This window comes from Diceros bicornis, chromosome 26 (assembly GCF_020826845.1).
Source record: "Diceros bicornis minor isolate mBicDic1 chromosome 26, mDicBic1.mat.cur, whole genome shotgun sequence".
Taxonomy (NCBI): Eukaryota; Metazoa; Chordata; class Mammalia; order Perissodactyla; family Rhinocerotidae; genus Diceros; species Diceros bicornis.
The window spans coordinates 29,832,537-29,851,951 of record NC_080765.1 but is presented as its reverse complement, the minus strand read 5'-3'; the positions used below and the strand labels follow the sequence as shown (position 1 = coordinate 29,851,951).

Here is a 19,415-nt window from a genome sequence, read left to right as displayed (position 1 = left end):
TATGAATACTGGAATTCCAAAGCCCTTGCAAGGATTCCTAAATGGCATCATAGCCCAGGAATCAAGGTCTCTTGCTCTAAATACTTTGTGTGTGAGGAATTTGTATGTTGTCAACTCTTTTCCAAAATGATTTGATGTTAAGCTAATTCTGGATTTCTGTGTTTCTCTCCATCCACACTTCATGATGCACTTCAGAGAACAGTAAACCCAATATTACTTTTTTGTATTTACAATTGGACAATAGCTCTTTTATCTTTTTCTCCTTTTGTGTGTCTGGCACACAAGTCTTCAGTGACACATTCGGCTTGTGCTGATTTCCATCTTATTTATTGAGCTGATTCTTTGTATAGGTGGTCTTAAATGAGACAATGTGATCTGTTTAGTTTAGTTTTAAAGAAAAATACAAACCAGTAACGGATGTGAAAAAATTATTTGAAGAAAGCAAAGAATGATTGGAAGGAGGTCTCTTGGTTGATGTTCTGTTGGTTTAAAACACCAAGTAGCGCTCCTTTAGCCTGTCATAAGGATTTCAGAGTGAAGTGTAATGATTCTTATTTTCATGTTGATATTTTCTTTGGAAATCCTCTGCTGAACCTGGAACTGTTTTCTCTGAAGGACTTTAAGAGCTAGGGCCTAAATTTCAGGGATCCTTTGATTAGAAAGTATCCATAAATCCTATCCCTCTGTAGCTGAGTTTACATGTATATTGCTAGAAGAATTATCATAACGGATGCCATCCTACTCAGCAGGGCTTTCAGACCTGATAAAACAGAATACTTAATGCTTTGATTGTACAAGTAACAGCATGTGTAGATATTTCACAGAAATGCAACAAAAGAAAAGAATGACTGCTGTTCACACTTTAATTGATTTGGAACCATTGAATAAAAAGTCTAAAATTCATTCATTCAACGAGCATTTATTAACTGGCTGCTAAGTGCTAGGCACTGTTTCTGCCACTTGGGTGTAAAAAGGTGAACACAAGCATAAGGTGCATGCTCTCATGGAGCTTATAGGGGAGTGGGAGATGGGGACAGATAATAAATAAGCAAATAAATCAGGTTTTGCTAAGTGCTGAAGAAAATAAGAATGATGTGATAGAAAGTGTCTGACTAGGATTCAGTCAAGGAAGACCTTTCTGAGGAGGTGACACTTAAGCTGAGCCTTATGTAAAAAGCTTACATGAGCTTAAATAAAAAGGAGGCAGCCATGCAAAGATAGAGCAGGAGCCTTCCAGCTTCTGGGACTAGCTAGTGCAGAAACTAGCTGGAGTTAGTTTGGCAAGTTCTGGGGAGTGGGAAGAAAGGGGTGGGGTAAAAGGAGGTGGAGAGGTGGGGGAGGACTGGGAATGGGAGGCAGTCATAGCCAGAGCCTAGTGAGCAAAGGGGAGAGTGAAAAGAGTCTAGTCAGAGAAGTCGAGGCGGGCTCAGAATAGGTAGGCAAAATAAGAGCGAGAAAGAAAAAGAAAATGATCCTCCTTTTTGATTATTTCTGTTGCCTTTCCTACAGTCTTATCACTTACTATTTTGCAGGTACTGTTGGACTATTGTAATAAAAAAAAAAAATCACCCTGCTGAGAGTGGGAGAGAAGGCAGCTGTGGTCACCTGGGGCTTTTCTGGCAGATAAACCTCAAGCTGTGTGTTCAGAATTCAGTGGAATGTTCAATTGAGGGCACACCTTTTTCCTTACAGTATTTTGTTTCATATGCTCGTATTTAAAATTGCATAATAAATACCCCAAATGTATTCTGGTACGAGTCCTCCTTTGCTTCCAGCTGTGTGTGAATTTAGAGTTGAAGGTTGGGCAAGTGATAATAATATGCCCCTGTTGGTCTACAAAGATGACCATCAGGATCTAAGTTTGAAGTTGTTTTTTGTAGGGAGGCAGGATTTATGTTGCAATATTTCCACTCTTGTCTGGTCTGCCTGATGACTAATAACACTCAGCTGAGGTGTAGTTTGGTGCTAAAAGTTCACTTAGTGGATTACATTAGATAAATGACCATTGTGGGACCAATCCCAGTATGTCGGCATCTTTGGGCTGACATGTAACCAAGGGATGTAACCTACTTTTGCCTTCTGCTGGGGCCATTCATCTCCAATAGTCAGCTGCTTTTCAGCCTCACCTTGACCAGATTGTCCACTTGAGAGGCCCAATCAAGACTCCTCCTTGATTTGGCCCTCTTGAGCCATGTCACAGTGGGCTCAGAAACAGAAAGAATTTGCTGTTTTCTTCTTTTGAACCCCACAACAGTGACTAGTGTGTTCTTTGAGTGAATTGGCCCTTTGAGCAAGGCGGTAGAGAGACTTAAATGTTGCTTAGGCTATTTGTAGTAAAGTCAGTATTAGAAATGCTAAATGAAACCTTTTAGTGTTTGGGAAAAATGAATCAGAAATTGAGGGCTTGTCACCTGTTTTAGGTTCTAGTACTTTAGTAGCATAGGTAGTTGGATTGTCAGAACTAACTTGAATAGAGCTTCCTAGGCAGTCCTGGGGGCAATAAAGGGGATGGAGTAGAGCCTGGTACTGAATTCTGACTTGAATGCAAATAGAAAGTCTTTTAGTTAGCAAGCAAGTGACTAAAATGGACAGTTAGGACCAGGCAGACAATCAACTCCACCCTCCATACTGCAGAGTAACTCAAAGGAATGGAGAATTGATAGTGAGAGAGAGATATATATATATTACTATATATGTTTGGCTTTAGCCTAGATTAAAGAATTTTAGACTTTGTATCCTAATACTGGACTTCAAATGCTCTAGCCAATGGGTTATTAAGCTGTCCATTATTCATCTTCATTTCAATGGTTTGTTATAACTCAGGTATGAAAATATCCTGTAGGCTGAAATTTCATCAGCCAGTTTGGAGACTAGTGGCTCTTTTCTAATTTTTGAAAGGGGGTGGATGGGTAGGAGGAGACTTGAACACAGGGAGAAACCATTGACTCCTATGAAGGCCACTACTTGTGTTTGGGGAAAGAATCCGAAAAGCTAAATGAATTTTGGATTCTGAAAGCTGAGCTGGCTTTTTAGCTGAGTGTAACAGTGGATTTGTTTCTTAAACTTCAGGGGCTTTTGGACAAACTCTTCTGAAAGATGGACAACTTAGAAGGCCAGTTGATGCCACTTGTTGGAGTTGTGGGTGTTTTGCATTGCATTGGATGACTTAAAATTAATCTGATTTTGCTACTGTTTTGATATATGTGCTGCAGTAGGGAGAGTTAATTGTACATTGGCTGCCAGTCATTTTGAGGTGACGTGGTAACTCAGACTGAAACAAAGGTAATTACCTGGTAACTCCTATTTCCTCAGCTCTTGATAATTTACAGTTACCTCTTTGTGTCTATTTACAGATCTTGATACCAGTGAACCAGGATCAATTCTCCCTAAATGTTGGGACAGTGTTCTGAAGCTCTTTGCACAATGGACCAGGGTTTTTAATTGAGTTAGTGTCTTTTAATTCAAATCTAGTTTCACTAGTTCCTGTGTCTGTTTTTCTAGGTGATGGAGGGTCTGCTTTATTTGTGGGGAACGAGGAGATTACCACAGCACGTGACCATTTAATTAGTGAATGATTACAGACTAGAATTTAACAAATTAATTTAGTGAAATAATGAGAGAATAGGTTGGAAGTGGTTCAAATTCAGATTTTTTAAAGTTGTGATATACTGAAAGGAGAAAATGGGAGGGAGAAAAAGCCAAAATATCTTCTTTAGGATGTGTGCAAATAAGACCTTATTTAAATACCATAGGGCAGAACAGGGAAGCTCAGTAAGTCAGTCTTGAGATGGTGATTAGTCTTTGTTGTGGCAAAATAAACTACCTCTGGCCAGCGAGCGTCCTGATACCCCTGATACTAACCTGATTGCATGGAAAGGCAGGCATCATGTTGATGACTCTTCCTGACTTCCCGAGGGCTTGGCCTTGCTCAGGAGTGTCCTTTGAGCTGTGCTGTGTTGTTGGGTTTGGGGCTGAATTGCAGCATGGAAGCTTACATTGCATAGTGTTGGGAAGCATCATCCATGGTCTGTTCTGCCCTGCTCTGCTGGAAGGCTCAGCTTCAGGACCTGGGGGCTGGAAATCTGTCGCTAAGGCCTGTACATCCAGACCAGATATGATAACTGATCAAGAATCTTGGATAGCAGCACTGCATAGTGTAGGACTTTTCATTTTGGAGGAATGTTAGCATCTTTTGCAGCAACTCCCCAATCTCTGCCTGTCTGTCTAGGAGACAGTGTGTCGGAAAGACTTGCCCCCTTATTTTCTTAGTAGATTGCTTCCACCCTATCAAGACAGCAGACTTAGTTATAACTTTTATCTCTTGTTAGTTGATGACAGGTTTAGACTCTGCAGTGTTTGCCTAAAGTGGGTTGGTGTGTGACCTATAATTTTGATTCTGAACAAGACTCAAGTCATAGCATTTACTATATTGAATGCAGTTAATTCCTCTTCCTCCAGTTTAGGAAGAAGCAGGAAAAAGGCCCTCAAAGAACCCTAGAATATCCGCTGTCATGTTTTCTCAAACTGGGCTATGCAGATCCCTTTCAGGGGTCATTGCCGGAGTATGCTTGAGGTGGAGATGGGGGGGTTTTGCTGTCATCCTTCCATTTCACCCCACTATGCTTCACTCTGGGAAAGTTACTTTAATATTCTCTTATGTTGGGGTTCCCCATAAGATTTCAGCTGAACAAAATGTTCTGAGGCTGTAAACAGGTTAAAAGCAGTGATTTAGTAGGGAATGGAAATCTAGAAAGGTTAGTAAACTTGCCTAAAGTTACAGAGCAAGGAATTGGCAGCTACAGGACTAGAATCAGGCCTTCTCTGCACAATTGTGTTTTCTCATTTACACTGCCTCAAACGCATCATTGTAGGCACTCATTAGAATTTGTTTAATTGAATCTTTGGTGTTTGGTCTTCTGTATTCCTAGTTCTTTACTCAAAGATTTTGTCGCAAACTACTGTTGAGAGAAAACTCCTTATAACCAGCTTTGAAGCATATGGAAGCGAAGTTATTAATGGGTAATGGTACTAGTTAATAGCTGGCCTTTTCTCCTCATAATATTTCTGAAAGTGACAATAGTAATTTGAAACAGGAGTTGAGGTTTTATCAACTCTAAGTTCTTAAGGTAAGCTAGTGGACATGCTGTAAAGAATACCAGTGCAAAATGCTGAACCCAAATACTCCCTTTTCCCAGTGACTCGCCCTGGAATCTGAACAGGAAAACTCAGGTATACCCATTGACAGGACAGCTTTAGAATTGCTCTGTGGAAATAACTACAATGGCCACATTCCTTTTTTTTTTTTCCACAATTGCCACATTCCTTTTTCTTTTTTTAATCGATGAAGCATATTTGCTTTCAGTTAAACACTTGCTTTATATCTACTTGATGACTACCTAGTGGCTGCTCTTTAAACAGGAGGAGAAGGTTAGGAATACTCTGCAGTAAGAGTACTGGGATTCTAGTAGCATGGGTCCTAGGTGGCAGATCATGTACATGCTGGAAGTCCCAGGCCCTCAGAGGAGGCATTTTTCCCAGTTGTGGTGACCTTTTCTTTTTTCTAAGTGAGTGAAATTCAAGAGGGAGGAGTGGTATAGTGAATGCTCTGTGTCCATTTTTAAGAATGTTTCCATGGTTCTTTTTCTCCTAGTAAATTAGTTTTTCTTTGAAATAACTAGTCACTTGTCCAGTCATTTACTCAAAACGGTTGGTTATAGCTGATGCCTATGGTAAGGAGAATTTTCCTTAGGGGTTTCCTAACATTTTATGAAAGAGAAAAGTCTAAAGACCTTTCTAGAAGCATTCACATAAGTGGGTTCAGTTGTGGGTGAGGAGGACATGTAGGGGCAGAGTGGTGGTGCTGGTATTTTGGACTGGGTGTACACAGTGAAAAGAAATGCCCATCAGTGGTCCAGCTGGGAAAGGGTGGAAAATGCTAACAGTGGCACTTGCTGAGGGAAGAGTGGCTGTGGAAGACGCACACCCACAAGATTGCCCAACTTCAGGGAAGCCCATTCCCAAGGAGAGGAACGGGGCCTGTGGAGTTGGGTAACCAGTGGCCCTGACCACAAGTGGTCTCTCCCCTGACTGGAAAGTGATGGGGAGGAATGAGTACAGGGACGCAGTGGCTGATTTGACCACATTGGTCTTCAAGATTGGCTACTTGGTCATGACTGACTGCTTATGGAGTACTCGCCTAACTTTTTTGAGATTTCTGTCTCTTTTTGACTTTATTTTTGACAAATGGGAAGTTGGTAAACAAGAGGGAATGTAATGTCCCTGGGTCCGTTAGACTTTGGGATAAAGTACATAATGAAGTGAATTCTAGGTGGTGTCTATTGTCATTTAACAATGTTTACTATCCAAAAGGAATAGTTTCATGTAAACTATTGAGGTAATTCATGACTCTCTCATGGGGACTATAATAAATGTGAAATAAATCACAACTAAAATTATTACTTAAAATCGTTTTTGACTTCACATTTCTGCAATATTTCATGTTCTCTTTAGCAGGTCAAATTAGTTCTTTAGTCTTTCTTCTTTTAAAAGAAATTTTATTCTAGTAGGTGCTCTGTCCATAGGGCCAGATATCCTACTAGTACTAAAAATGGCAAGCAGTGCTCTGAATTGGTGACAGCTATAGATTTAATGATTAGATCACGCAGGGAAGTGGCTTCTAAGCATCAGTTAAGTTGGTTGTAATGTGGACCTCTTTTCCTGAGATTATTAATTATGCCGTTCCAACAACAATCTCTGACGCTGAGTTTCCAACAATTCAGTTCTGACATGAATTGCCTGGAGTTGATGCAGACCCCACAAGTTAATGGCTCAGTCTCAAAAGACTGCCCACTTCAGGTGCCAGCCACAAGTCTCAGGTAGCCCCAAGACCTGCATTTCTGCCTGGTTTACTACATATAGGGGTTCTCATAACCCCCCTCAATAAGGTTCGATAATTTGCTGAAACATATGACTCACAAAGCTTGGGAAAGCGTGATACTTAGGATTACAGTTTCATTATAAAGGATACAACTCAGGAACAGCCAAATGGAAGAGATGCATAGGGCAAGATATGAATTGGGGGCACAGAGCTTCCACGTCACCTCTGGGCACATTGCCAGCCTCCCAGCACATTGATGTGTTTGCCAGCCCTGACTCCCGTAGCCTTAAGTTTCAATTGAGGTTCCATTATGTAGACATAGTTGATTAACTCATTGGCCATTGGTGATTGCGTTCCAGCCACACCTCCCTCCTCTGTGGTCTGGAGGTGGGGCTGAAAGTTCCAACCTTCTAATCATGTGCTGGGTTTTTCTGGCTTGGCCAGCCCCTCTCTTGAAACTGTCTAAGGGCCCTCCTTAAGTCACCTCATTAGCATAAACTCAGGTGTGGTCCAAAGAGGCATCTTATGGATAACAAAAGACACTCCTATCAGTAAGGAAATTCCCAGAGTTTTAGGAGCTCTGTCAGGAACCAGGGACAAAGACCGAATATATTTTTTATTATACCACATTAATACTCCAGTTTTTGTTATACCACATTAATACTCCATACTACTTACTACTGTAAGTAGTAATGGAATTAGGCTACCTAAAGTTGATTTAGATGATAAGTAACAACATGCATTTACTATTAATGTGCTGGAGTTTTTATTTTGTCAAGAAAGTACAAATTGAATAGCTTCAGATTACAAGGGGTAAACTCCTCCCTCAGTCAATATGAAATCATTGGCATTCCCAGAATGTGTTAGATATTCTTGTACTACACACGTGCGCTAGCTCTAGAACTCCCTAATGTAAGAAATGAGCTCATTTCATAAGAAATCAGATATACAGAATTCATGTTTCCTTTCAGTGTGACTTTAAAAAGATTCGATATACATAGTGCGTTGGTTAAGAGCCTTGGCCTAAAGTCAGTCAGACTAGGTTTTGAGCCTGAACTTTACCACCTACTTGTCAGTAGACCTTGGATGAGCTACTTAACATCTCTTAAGCCTCATTTCCCTCATATGTAAAGTGAGGATAATCACAGTAAATAGTTGTGAGTATTCAATAAGACAGTGCCTTTGAAGGACATGGCAGAGTGCCTGGCATATAAATAAACTTTTAATAACTTTAGCTATTATTAGCTACATGCACACATAGCTAAACTCACCTGGATTGGCAACTCCCAAGGAGCCAGGAACCATATCATTTTACCTCCTCTCATAGGGGACGTATGGGACAATGTATAAAACATTGCTAGGCACACACTAGACACAAGTTATTTATCACCTGAAAATAAAACCTGCTCTCTGGGTATCTGGGAAGCACAGGAGTGACTCTGTAATGGAAACTTTCAGCCTATTTCCAAAGCTGGCCTAAAACCCAGAGATGGAAAATCTTCCTCCTGAAACCCTATAGAGCCTTCGTGAGTCTGGCAGTGGGGACACGGGGGTCAGTGGCTAGGGTTCTGTGGGATCAAAGAATGGGAAACTGATACAGGAGACATATTTATCTTTGGCAGTATGCCTTGAGGTTCACTGAGTTGGGCAAAACCACATGAGACTTTGGGAAGGAAACAACAGATTTATTTCAGCCGGTCCATGCAGTCTTTGAGAGAGTCAGCTGGCAAGTATGGTGTTGTGTGTGTTGCTTTTCAGAGAAAGTAAAAAACCCAGATCCACAGGCAAAGGGCTTACCAACGGTTTAAGGTTCACTTGTTGGTGAACTCCCCTGAAGCCAGGTTTTTAATTCTCCCTGTAGCTCACCCATGTGGAGACCCTACTGGGATCACCACTAGACTAAGTCCTAGACTCTGCCACCAGTTATTGTGTGTCTTTGGGCAAGTTACAGCCCCTCTTTGAGTCTCTTTCCTTAACTGTGATATAAAGGATTTGTGACTAAATCACTTTCTCAAAGTGTGACTTTGGTCACATTTTTAATGTATGTGCTGCTAAAAGAAGCACTGGAGTGTGTTTTTGCACTATTGATGGTACATGAGATGATTTTTGGTGGTACATGGATGAATGCTTTTCATTTGCTAGTTGTATATTTTTTTTTTATTTTTTATTTTATTCCATCTTTTTTGGTGAGGAAGAGTAGCCCTAAGCTAACATCTGTTGCCAATCTTCCTCTTTTTGCTGAGGAAGATTGGCTCTGAGCTAATATTTGTGCCCATCTTCCTCTATTTTGTATGTGGGATGGTGCCACTGCATGGCTTAATGAGTGATGCATCGGTCTGCGCCCGGGATTTGAACCTGCGAACCCCGGGCCGCCAAAGCAGAGTGCGCAAACTGAACCACTATGCCACTAGGCCGGCCCCTACTAGTTCTGTATTTTAATGTGTATTAATGGAAACATAACTAGCATAGCAGACCTCTGACTTCATGGATAGTATTGCTTAGGGTGATATTAAAGTAGCTATGATTTTTTTTTTTAAGCTCTTCAGAAAAATATTAGGTGAATAGTAGTTGGGTTGTTAAATGGACATGTGAGATAATAAAGGTTATGTGGGAATGACTGAAGTTTGTAAGTTCTAAGACTCAGTTATTCTAGTGCAGTGCTACACCTTCAATGAAGTCTTTGTGGTGATGCACACAGTAGAGCAGGCCTAAATTTGAGTGGATTTAAAGACTTGCCTAACTCAAGCAAATTGACAAATTTCTATTTCTGCATTCATGGTGAAAAACTCTTAAGTAGGTTATGTAAAGTTTAAAATACATAGATTTTAGTAATGGGTGGCTTATTTTTAATAGCGAAAAATGAATAATATTGCTTCCTCTTTCACATCTAGCAGCTTCCCCGTAACCTGGATTGATCTTTAGTTCCTTTCACTCTCTGGTGTTGGGACTCCCCATAGCAGGAGTTGGGGTTCTGACTTGTTTTGTTGGGGAAGGAGAAAAAGCCAGCCCCTCTAGTGAACTCATGCCAGTGTATCTTCTTTAGGTTCTGGAAGGCTGAGCCTCCACCCCATCCTAATGACCTGCACATTACTTCTTGCTGGTAACTGCTTTAAAGGTACAGCATGACATGTGCCCTAAAATGAAGTTAAACACTGTGGCAGGCTTTATTTAACATTTCATTTCACTTTCTGTTGTATTGCTCATAACTCAACATAGTGGGGGTCTTGAGAAGTAAAACGAGCAGTGATAGAAATGAAACAAACTGTTGTGGGAGGTGCTTTCTTTGTAAGTAAAACCCCAGAATAAAACTGAAATCTCGATTCTATAATAGGAGCCAAGAAAACTGCTTTCAGATGTCATCTAGGGTTTCTTTTTTTTAAGCCTTAATTACCTGTGTTCCCTTGACATTTTCCGTGTATCTTAACACTGTCATCTTTCATTATCTACATTTGGTTGTTGGTCTGTGTTCTGCAAGTGATTTTGTTCTATAATTACCTCAGCATAAAGGGCCTTGCATCTGGTATAGCGCCTTGTAATAAATTGTTTAGTGTTTCAAATTGTAGTTTTAAAAAATTGCTATAAAGATGGTTCCAATTCTATTATCTTTCTGTACCATGTGTTATGTATCAAGATTAGGTTAAAATACAGCAAAATGGGGACAATGATGTGGCCCAGGATTTTTTCTCCTCCTTCATTTATTCAATACAAAGTTTCTACATGATTTCATAATGAGAAACTCTCAGATGTTTCCCAACTGAGGTGGAATCTAATGTTCCAAGCCACAAACCCTCATAACTTGGTAAATTTTGGTTTTGTCATTCATACTGTCTTGTCTCCTGAGAGAAGTGGTGACCTGTGTTATTTGGCACATTGGGAAAGGGAAAAACCCTTTACTCAAGGCTTTATTTTGCAGGATTAAAATTCTCTTCTCCCACTAAAATCTTTCATGACATGCATGACATTCATCCTTCACACAGATTCACAAGACCGCCTTACTCAGGGTAGATGTCAGGTTCCTGAAACAGACGCCATTTCCCTTGGTGTAGAGGTTAGTCATTATTTATAGAAAATTGTTGATGAGTCTGGAGAAATTCTGAAAGGGGATGGGCAGGGGTTCTGATATTTGCCCTTGGTCTATCAACTAGGATTTGCAAAGCTCGAGTGAGGTTGTTTATTTCCTCCTCTTCTTGGGAAATTGCCATTGGATCAATGAGTCTTGGTTAAGATCTCTTGTGGGCAGCTGAGTAGTTGTGCTTTTAAAGATGAGAGCCACATGAAAGACTATACTAATCATACAAATAATTATCTCCATAGTAGTATAATCTCCATAGAAATATAAGCATTCAAGACCACACATTTAAAAGGATAAAATATAATTTAGAGTCAGAATGAAAGATGTACATAGTGGTAGAGTTCAAAACCTTTTCAGGCCATTCTTACATGTTTCCAGCACGAGTTACCCTGGTCTTCTCATGGTTGACTAACCTTTTAATTCATCTGGAGTCTCTTCATTTCTAAAATAAAGCCCTTTCAGGATTTTGGAAACTTGAACTTTCATGGTAACTTCAAGTAAAAAAACAAAAATGTGTAATCAAAGACTTTCTTTAACTCTTGACTTTAAACCTCCGTGGTCGAAGAACTGGAATTGCTTAATTTATCAGAGCATTTATTTTTCTAAGTTTACAGCTCACAACCATTGCTTAACCTAGCAGAAAGAGATAATAAAAAATTATGCAACAGGTAAAAATCTTTCCAGTTGCCTTTTCCCCACTTGGGAGGAAACAGTCTTTCCTTCCCTCAGAGCAGTTTGGCCTAAGCTCCTCCTCTTTGGGGTTTGTAGCTTTACTATTTGCATACAATGCTTAAATTGACTCACTTTACACCAAGTTCTGAAGGTCTGCAGCATTTAGTACTTCTGACTCAGCCTGCTTAAGCAAAAGAGCTTTTGATTACAATAGTAGCTTAACAGAACAAAACTTTTAAAAACACATTTTTAACAGGGCTTAAGGTTTCCAAACAGATACAAGATATTTTCTAAGAAGAGCCAGACTGTAGTTTTCAAGTTAGACATATATGAGCAAGGAACCAACTTTCCCAGATAGAATGTGGATCATTCATAAGGGACTTCTGAAACTCAAAACTAGTCTTGTAAGCTAGAAAAATTTGGCCTCCAAATTTGATGCTCTCACCATTGTATTCAAAGTGAAGTATGTGTAGGCTGAATTTCCTAAGGACTGACCCTAGGATTGGATACATGATGTTGCAGGAAAAAGAAATGTGTTTGTATGTTGCCAGCTATTCATTCCAATAAGTTTGAGTGCCTATTGTGGATCTTGTTCTTAAGGACCTTATGGTGTGGTAGGAAAACAGACGGTAAGAACAATTAGAAAATGTTGTAAAATAAGTGCTAAAAAATATCAGTGCTATAAATTAAGGTGTGGAGGGGCAGAGAGGCTCTAGGTCAGCTTGAAAGGAGTCAGGAGAGCAGTCCTGTGGGAAGTGAAATCTTCACTGGGCTTGAAAGACCGAGACTAGTGAGTGAGGAGGCATTCCAAGCAGAGTAACAGTATGTGTAAAACTAGACAGGCACGAGAGGCCAGGACCTCTTGGGAATGGCAGGTGTTTCAGTATGCCTGAGGGACGTGGAATGAGAGGGGGAGAATGATAGTAGTTGAGGCCAAATCCAGAAGGGCCTTGTATGCCTTTCTGGGTCTGGATTTTATTTTGTAGCTGAAGGGGAACTATTAAATAATTTTGAGTAGGGACATGGCATACGTGTGTGTTAGAAAGATCACTCCAGTGGCAGTGTGGGAAGAGAGATTGGAGGGAGCCATCCCAGAAGTAGGTAGACTATTTGTGAGAGTACTGCAGTAAAGATGGTAGGGGCCTGAACTGTAGAATTACTGAGGAGGAGTAGATATTTAGGAGTTAGAATTTACAAGGTTTTGCTTAATCTGATAAAAGTTTATTGCCTGCATGTCCCACATGAGTCAGTAGGCTGAGGGTACTCTGCTCCATACAGTCACGTAGAGACGCAGGCTAATGTAGATCTCGCTGTGGTGTACTGCACTATCTGTACTGTCTTGGTCACTATGGCAGGGTAAGAGATGGCTGAGATGTCATGTGCCAGCTCTGTGCTTGGGCTTGGAAATGATAAGTATCACATCTGCCTACAGCTCATTGTGTCAGTTCTGCCTACAGCCCATTGGCCAGAAGTAGACATATTTCCCCACCTTGCTGAAAAGAGGCTGGGAAACTAGGGGAGCAGATGGAATGTTTGGTGAGCTTCTTTGTCTGCCACAGCAAAGGGACTTGAGTAAGGTGCTTTATTTCTAAGCTTATTTCCTCATCTGTAAAATAGGGATATGTCAGTAATACCAACCACATAGGGTAGCTGTGGGTATTAACTGCTGTCACGATTATAAAATGCCTAGCATTGTGTCTGGCACAATAAAGATATTGGAAGGAACTTTTAAGTTTGATCTTGAAATTTTCTTACTGTGGGTCATACCTAGTTAGGTTATAACCAACAATTAAAAACAAAAAAAAAAGAAATAGCATAAATTAGAGTGCATCGTAGAAGCAAGAGTAAATATTGCTTCATGAAACTTGAGTTATACATGTATTTTTATATGTGCATTTGGTCAGGATGCAAAATGTATTTCTCACTGAAGGTTGCAGGTAAAGTTTGAAAGATGCTAGTGTAGTCCAATCTCTTATTTCACAGTGACTGAAAGATTTATGCATACCAAACAAAAAACCACTCTACTGTAATAGGCTTTTTTGGAAGAGGCAGTTTAAACTTCTGTATTTTTAAAAAGTGGATTTTAAAAGCGTTATCCTTAATTTTGAGAAAGAGTGAAACATGAGTTTGAATTTTAGCTTTGCCGTTCGATAGCTATGTGCCCTTAGGCAAGTGACTTACACTTTCTGTACCTCAATTTTCTCATCTATAAAATGATGATGATAATACCTGTCTCATAGGGTATTACTGTTGGGTTGTTGGATTAGTTGATATATGTAAAAATATTTGGAAAAGGATGGCTGATACATAGTAAACCTTATGTAAATATTTGTGGACATTATTATTTAAGAGTGACTAGTACTGTGCTTGCAGGTAGATTTTGCAGTGCACTAGGTACAGAGTAGGTGCTTATTTCTCATTTGATTCCTTAGAAAGTGTTTGGTAGGTGCCAGTTAGCCCTTTTCACGTTACCATACACACTCTGCCTTCTTGGAACTTGTAATCAAAGATGCTGTCACTAAAACAGTAACATCCTTTTTCTTCTGTGTACTTGTCATTTTTGACTATGTGCTTGAGAGCCATGAATGTTTATGTTCCATAGAAGTAACTAATGTATAATGCATTGAAGCCTTGAATGCATAATGGAAATAATAAATTGTCTATTATAACAAAGTGTCATAATGGACAATTTTTTAAAAATTCAGTCAGAAGAACTTAGTAGGGGAGAAATTAATGAAATATTTTTCTTTTTGGTTTTCAAAAAATTTTTTGGCCTGGAAGAAACAAATATCAAAATTGTTTTTAAGACTGTTAGATTGACTTCTCTTGCAGTGAGTAGTTGATGTCAGCAAACTGATGTGTAGTGAGAAACGTGCTGTGCCTTTTGCAGAGCAGTGGCAGATACTGACTCTTCTATTTTCATAAGCCCATTGGTGATACTGAGTAGTAAGTACCCTGGGTGAATAGGAGTTAATCCTGGCTGCCTGGCAGAAGTGGATTTGTTATATAATTTATGGTACCCAGAAGCCCTTTGGGGAGGTCTTTGTTATCTTATTATCATGACAGTATCCATCTAGGCCTGAAGATTAATTTTTGTTGTTCTCATCTAGTTTCACCAGAGTGATTCTCATAACTGTAAGGGTAGCAACTTGCTGTTAAATGCCTGCACTTGGCTTTTGCTTTGACACAAAGGTATGTTAATCAAGAATGGGTGTTAGAAATCCAGAAATGTTTCAGTTAGTGATTTATTAATAGGTTAGAGGATTCTTTTTCCTGTTAAACTGATTTAACTTCTGAAAAATGAGTCATATTCGGGGTTTCAAACATTTCCTCTTTGACTAGCCTCAAAAAAGGTTTATTACCATTTCTGTCTTGTAACTTGCTGCTGCAGTTCATTTGTGTCAGTCCTGCCACTGCTGAAACAAATGCAGAAGGAGTGTCAGTTTGGTTTTCCATCATCTGACACAAGTGGACTTCTTAACTCTGTTACTGGTGGACATCCACTGTTAAACAAGCCTGTACTATTTTTTATGACTCACTGAGAAGTCATGTGGTGGTGTGATCCCTGTCCCCAGCTACCAGCGCTTAAACTCGTAATTTTCAATGTATTGTGTTAAAACAAACTTCTAATTCTGGCTATTTTTCTTTTCAATTTTAGACCTAAAATTGGAAGCTCTATTTTTATAAAACACTCTCCTAGAAAAGTCACTGGTGTTGCTACCCCAAATATCGTAACTGTGCCCGGGGGTGGGGAGAGCAAGAGCTGGCTGTTTCACATGGTTAAGCAGAATGTGTGGGCCTGCCAGCCAGCGGAGGTGGAATCTGCCCTTTGCTTTCTTGGCAAGTGCATATGGCTTTGAAGGCCCTGATTAGGACTTTAGTTCTTGGTCTTTTCTTTCCGTCGTATGAAACATAGTCCATTGTCTCCAGTGGTTCTAAAGAGGTGGAGGACCTTAATAGTCCACATCTCTTACCCTGTTTGACAAGGTATGTGCTTCAGCTCTCAGAGTTAAAAGCCACTGTCTTCTAGCGAATTTTGGTAAATATGTGGAATAAGATATCTTAAGAAGTGTAAAACTGGCTGTGAGTCCTTTGTGTTCTGTAAGCTGTATTCAGAAAAACTACTGGCTTTTGCTCTTGCATCTCCAAATACCTTAAATGTGATGCCTTTGTTTATTAAGGTAGAGAAGAGGCAGGTCAAGGTGTTAAGGTAGAGAAGATTCAGGTCAAACCAGTGCCAGAAGGTTTTTTGCTGGAGTATACCCAACTGGCGAACCCTTGGAGCTTCCTAGAGTGCCGCGTGGATATGGCTTGAATAAACCCTCTGGACTCTCCCTTGCTGAAAGGAGAGGCGAGAGTGGTTTCTGTTATTACTGTGCATTTTTTCCAAGGGACTGAGATGCAGGTCAAAAAGAGGCACGACAAGATGAACAGCTCCCTATTTCAGCTTCCAATTTTGGCTTTTGCGGTGTTTGAGGTGAAAATTAGCTTGTGGAGTGAGGAGAAATGGAGCCGTATACTGGCTGGCTGAGAAGCTGTGTTTGTATCACATTATCTAAGAACGGATGAGGTAGGGAATAATTGGAATAATGAGAGAATTCCCTACTTTCTCTTCTCTCTGAAGGTAGTGGAGTGCTAAGAGGAGAGAGATCCAGGAGAAATTGGACCTTAGGAACCAGCTCTTGAGAGGTGAAATTAAGCTCTACATCCTTAGGGCTCAACTTCCTTTACCGTTGAGTAATTGGTATCATCATCATATAATTAAAATTGGTGTAAATAGCTACCATTTACTGAGTACTGACCATGTGCTAGGGACAGTGCTAAGTAGGTTGGACTCATCATTTATTCAATCATGAGTTAATACATTTAAAGTGCACAGACTAGTGCCTTGTACAGATGTGCTCAATAAACATCAGTGATTATTATTCATTCAGCAGATATTTATCAAACACTTGCTTGTATGACATAGCTTAGGTGCACAGGACAAAGTGGTGAATAAGACAGATAAAATCCCTGCACTTACCTACTAGTAAGGGGAGCAGAGAATAAATAAGTCAACAAATAACAATTTCAGAGAGTGGTATGTGCTGTGAAGAAATAAAATAGTGTGCTGGATCAGAGTGAGATGGCACTTTAGATTGGTTGGACAGGGAACATCTCAGCATTTGAACTGGGACCCATCTGACGTGAGGAACCATTTATACTTCACAGTGACCCTCTGATTTTCCCAATTATCAAGTGAGGCACAGGGTGATTAGGTATGTGCTGGGGAGCAGATAGAGCTGGGCTGTACAAACCTAGTCATTCTGCATGCAAAGCATGTCTTGTCCTTCCCATAAGGTGCAAGACTGTATTGGAGCAGCTGTAGGAGCTGGTAGGGAGCTCCCGTCCCTGAGTGACAGGAATGAATGTGGTTGCAGTGCAGGTAAAACCCTGATGCAGTTCAGCAAGTTGCATGTAATTTCATGGACCCCCTAATTGTTGGATGCAGATTTGAGTGTGAGTATGAGTCTGTATATGTATACACAGTTTATTCTGGGGTCCAAAGCTGTCTTCAAATTTTCAAAGGTATTGATGACCAAAAGAGCTTATGGTGCTGCTGCTTTATCTTAGGATTTTCTCATATTGTTTTTTTTTTTTTTTTTTTTTTTAAATAGGGCCTACCTGCTAGGGCAGAGTTTTAATAGACAGCATTGCAATGGCCATTAGGTGGCGGCAATTTTAGCGAGTGGATCTGGCCGGGAAGTGGGCAGGAACTGGGCTCAAAACATCAGATGTCTTACTTTGCCAAACCTGTAATACCGTGATGCCAGCCGTCGGGTATAGAGCTCTATTTTTAATTTATCTACTTATCTTTACACATGTTAATATACCCTTTGGCTTCATGCCATATGAGCACACATTTGTGAAATAAGTAACTATTAAAAACAACAACAACAAAGTCCAAACGTTGGGGCCTCAAGTTTCAACCTGCAGGGAGTGTATTTCCAGTAAAGACACACAGACATGAGCATTTCCTGTCACCGTCTTCAAAACCTGAATACTTTCTAAATAGGCTCTTCAGTACTTGAAACCAAAGAGAAATTGTTTCAGTAATAGTAATTGAAACCAAGAGGGTAGCCAAGTTTTGGTCAGATCTGGTCTTTCAGTTTCATAGGATGTGGTGTAGATCAAATACCTGTTTCAGCTGGAAGATTGAGCATGTTATTATTGCACAGAGAGACTTCCGGGAGCTCTTGCCTTACAGCCTTTCACGTGGTGTTTGAGTGCTGGGAGGAGGTTCCTCCCTGGGAACATGAAGATAACAGAAAATGTATACTCAATAAAATAAAGCAGCTGTAATTGCTCTGTGGCCAGTCTGCTTGAAGGAGGCCTAAGGTTGTAAAAGTTGCAATTGGAAGGATTCTTTTTGCTCGTTAGTCTTATCATCTTTCAAATAGTGTCCTAATGGTCCACCCAGTTCTAATGAAATTTTACAGTTTGCTCGAGTTTGGGATCATTGGTCCTGGTGTTCAGCTAAAGGTTCCCTTGATGTAATGGGTTGAAATTATGGCCTAGTAAGTTGGTCCTGGGCCATGAATCAGAACACCTAGGTATCAGATCGTCTCTTTCTTTGCTCTTTGAGTAGAAGAGATCTGAGTGACATAGCTGTGTGTTGGTAGGGACTCTTTCTGTTGTGACAGAAAACCTGACATTGGGCTTATGCAAAAGGGGAATTTATTGGCTCACATGACTGTGAAGTTCAGGCTTTGATCTGACTTCAGTATAGTTGGATTCTGGATGCAAATAATGCTTCAGAACCCTTTGTCTCTTGGCAGTGATTTTATTCTTGGGTCCTATGTGCATTTGAGTTGAGACCCATCTGATAAGAAGGGACCATTTAATTCTCACAGTGACCCATTGATAGGCATTATTATTTTCCCTGGTGGCTCTTTCTGGTAAAATGACTATAACAGCTCCAACCTCCTGTGCATTCAGTGCTAAGATTCACTCTGTCTGGCTTAGGTCACCTGCATATCTCTGGCCCAGTCATTGAAGCTAGGGGCATGTGAGGCTTTGGTGGGCCTGAGTCACATAGTTCATTATGAGCCCCACCCAACTATATGGCCAAGAGTAAGGGAGAAGGATCTTCTAGTGAAAATTGAGTAATCACCTGATGAAGAGCCTGGATGCTGGGGTAGCAGACAAGTCTCTGCTACATGCAGTAATATCCTTTGATCCAGTCTGAAGCTAGAAAGCCCATATAAATAAGTCTGCAGACTAAATCCAGCCTATTAACCATTTCCAAGGGTCCCACAGTTCCATTTTGAACAAGCCTCTGGCTCCCTGGGAATATCATCGACTCGGGTTCTGGCTAGTCCATGGGCCAGACTCTTCTACTCCTGATGCTGAACCTGTCATAAGGGGACTGTTAGATGGGCATTAGCTTTTTTTTTTTTTTTTTTTGTGGGGTGGGGGAAGGTTGATTTTCTTTTGAAAGAATAAATTGGGGAAATTTAGATATAACTGAAAGATGTCCTTATGATTAATTTTTCTGCTCCCCCACCCCCTATCATTTAACAACACTGTCCTGAAATCCTTGGAGCCAGAATCCTTGGATTTGTCAGCCTTTTTGATGTAATTTACAGTGAAGCAAGTGGTCTCTTTATTTGCCTGTTTTCCATCCTCCTTTGGATATTATATTTTTCCTTAACTATTATATTTTTCCTTAAATATAATAGTGTGCTTTTGGTAAGGATTTTTTTTTTTAAAGAAATTGAATTAGTCAGCAAATATTACAAGATGATATTGGGA

General features: G+C 40.2%; 1 protein-coding gene across 3 annotated transcripts in view; it reads left to right on the top strand.

Moving 5' to 3' along the window:
* The window catches only part of DCUN1D3 (defective in cullin neddylation 1 domain containing 3), a 36,820-nt gene that overhangs the window by 923 nt on the left and 16,482 nt on the right, over window positions 1–19,415 (top strand). The window lies entirely within an intron of this gene.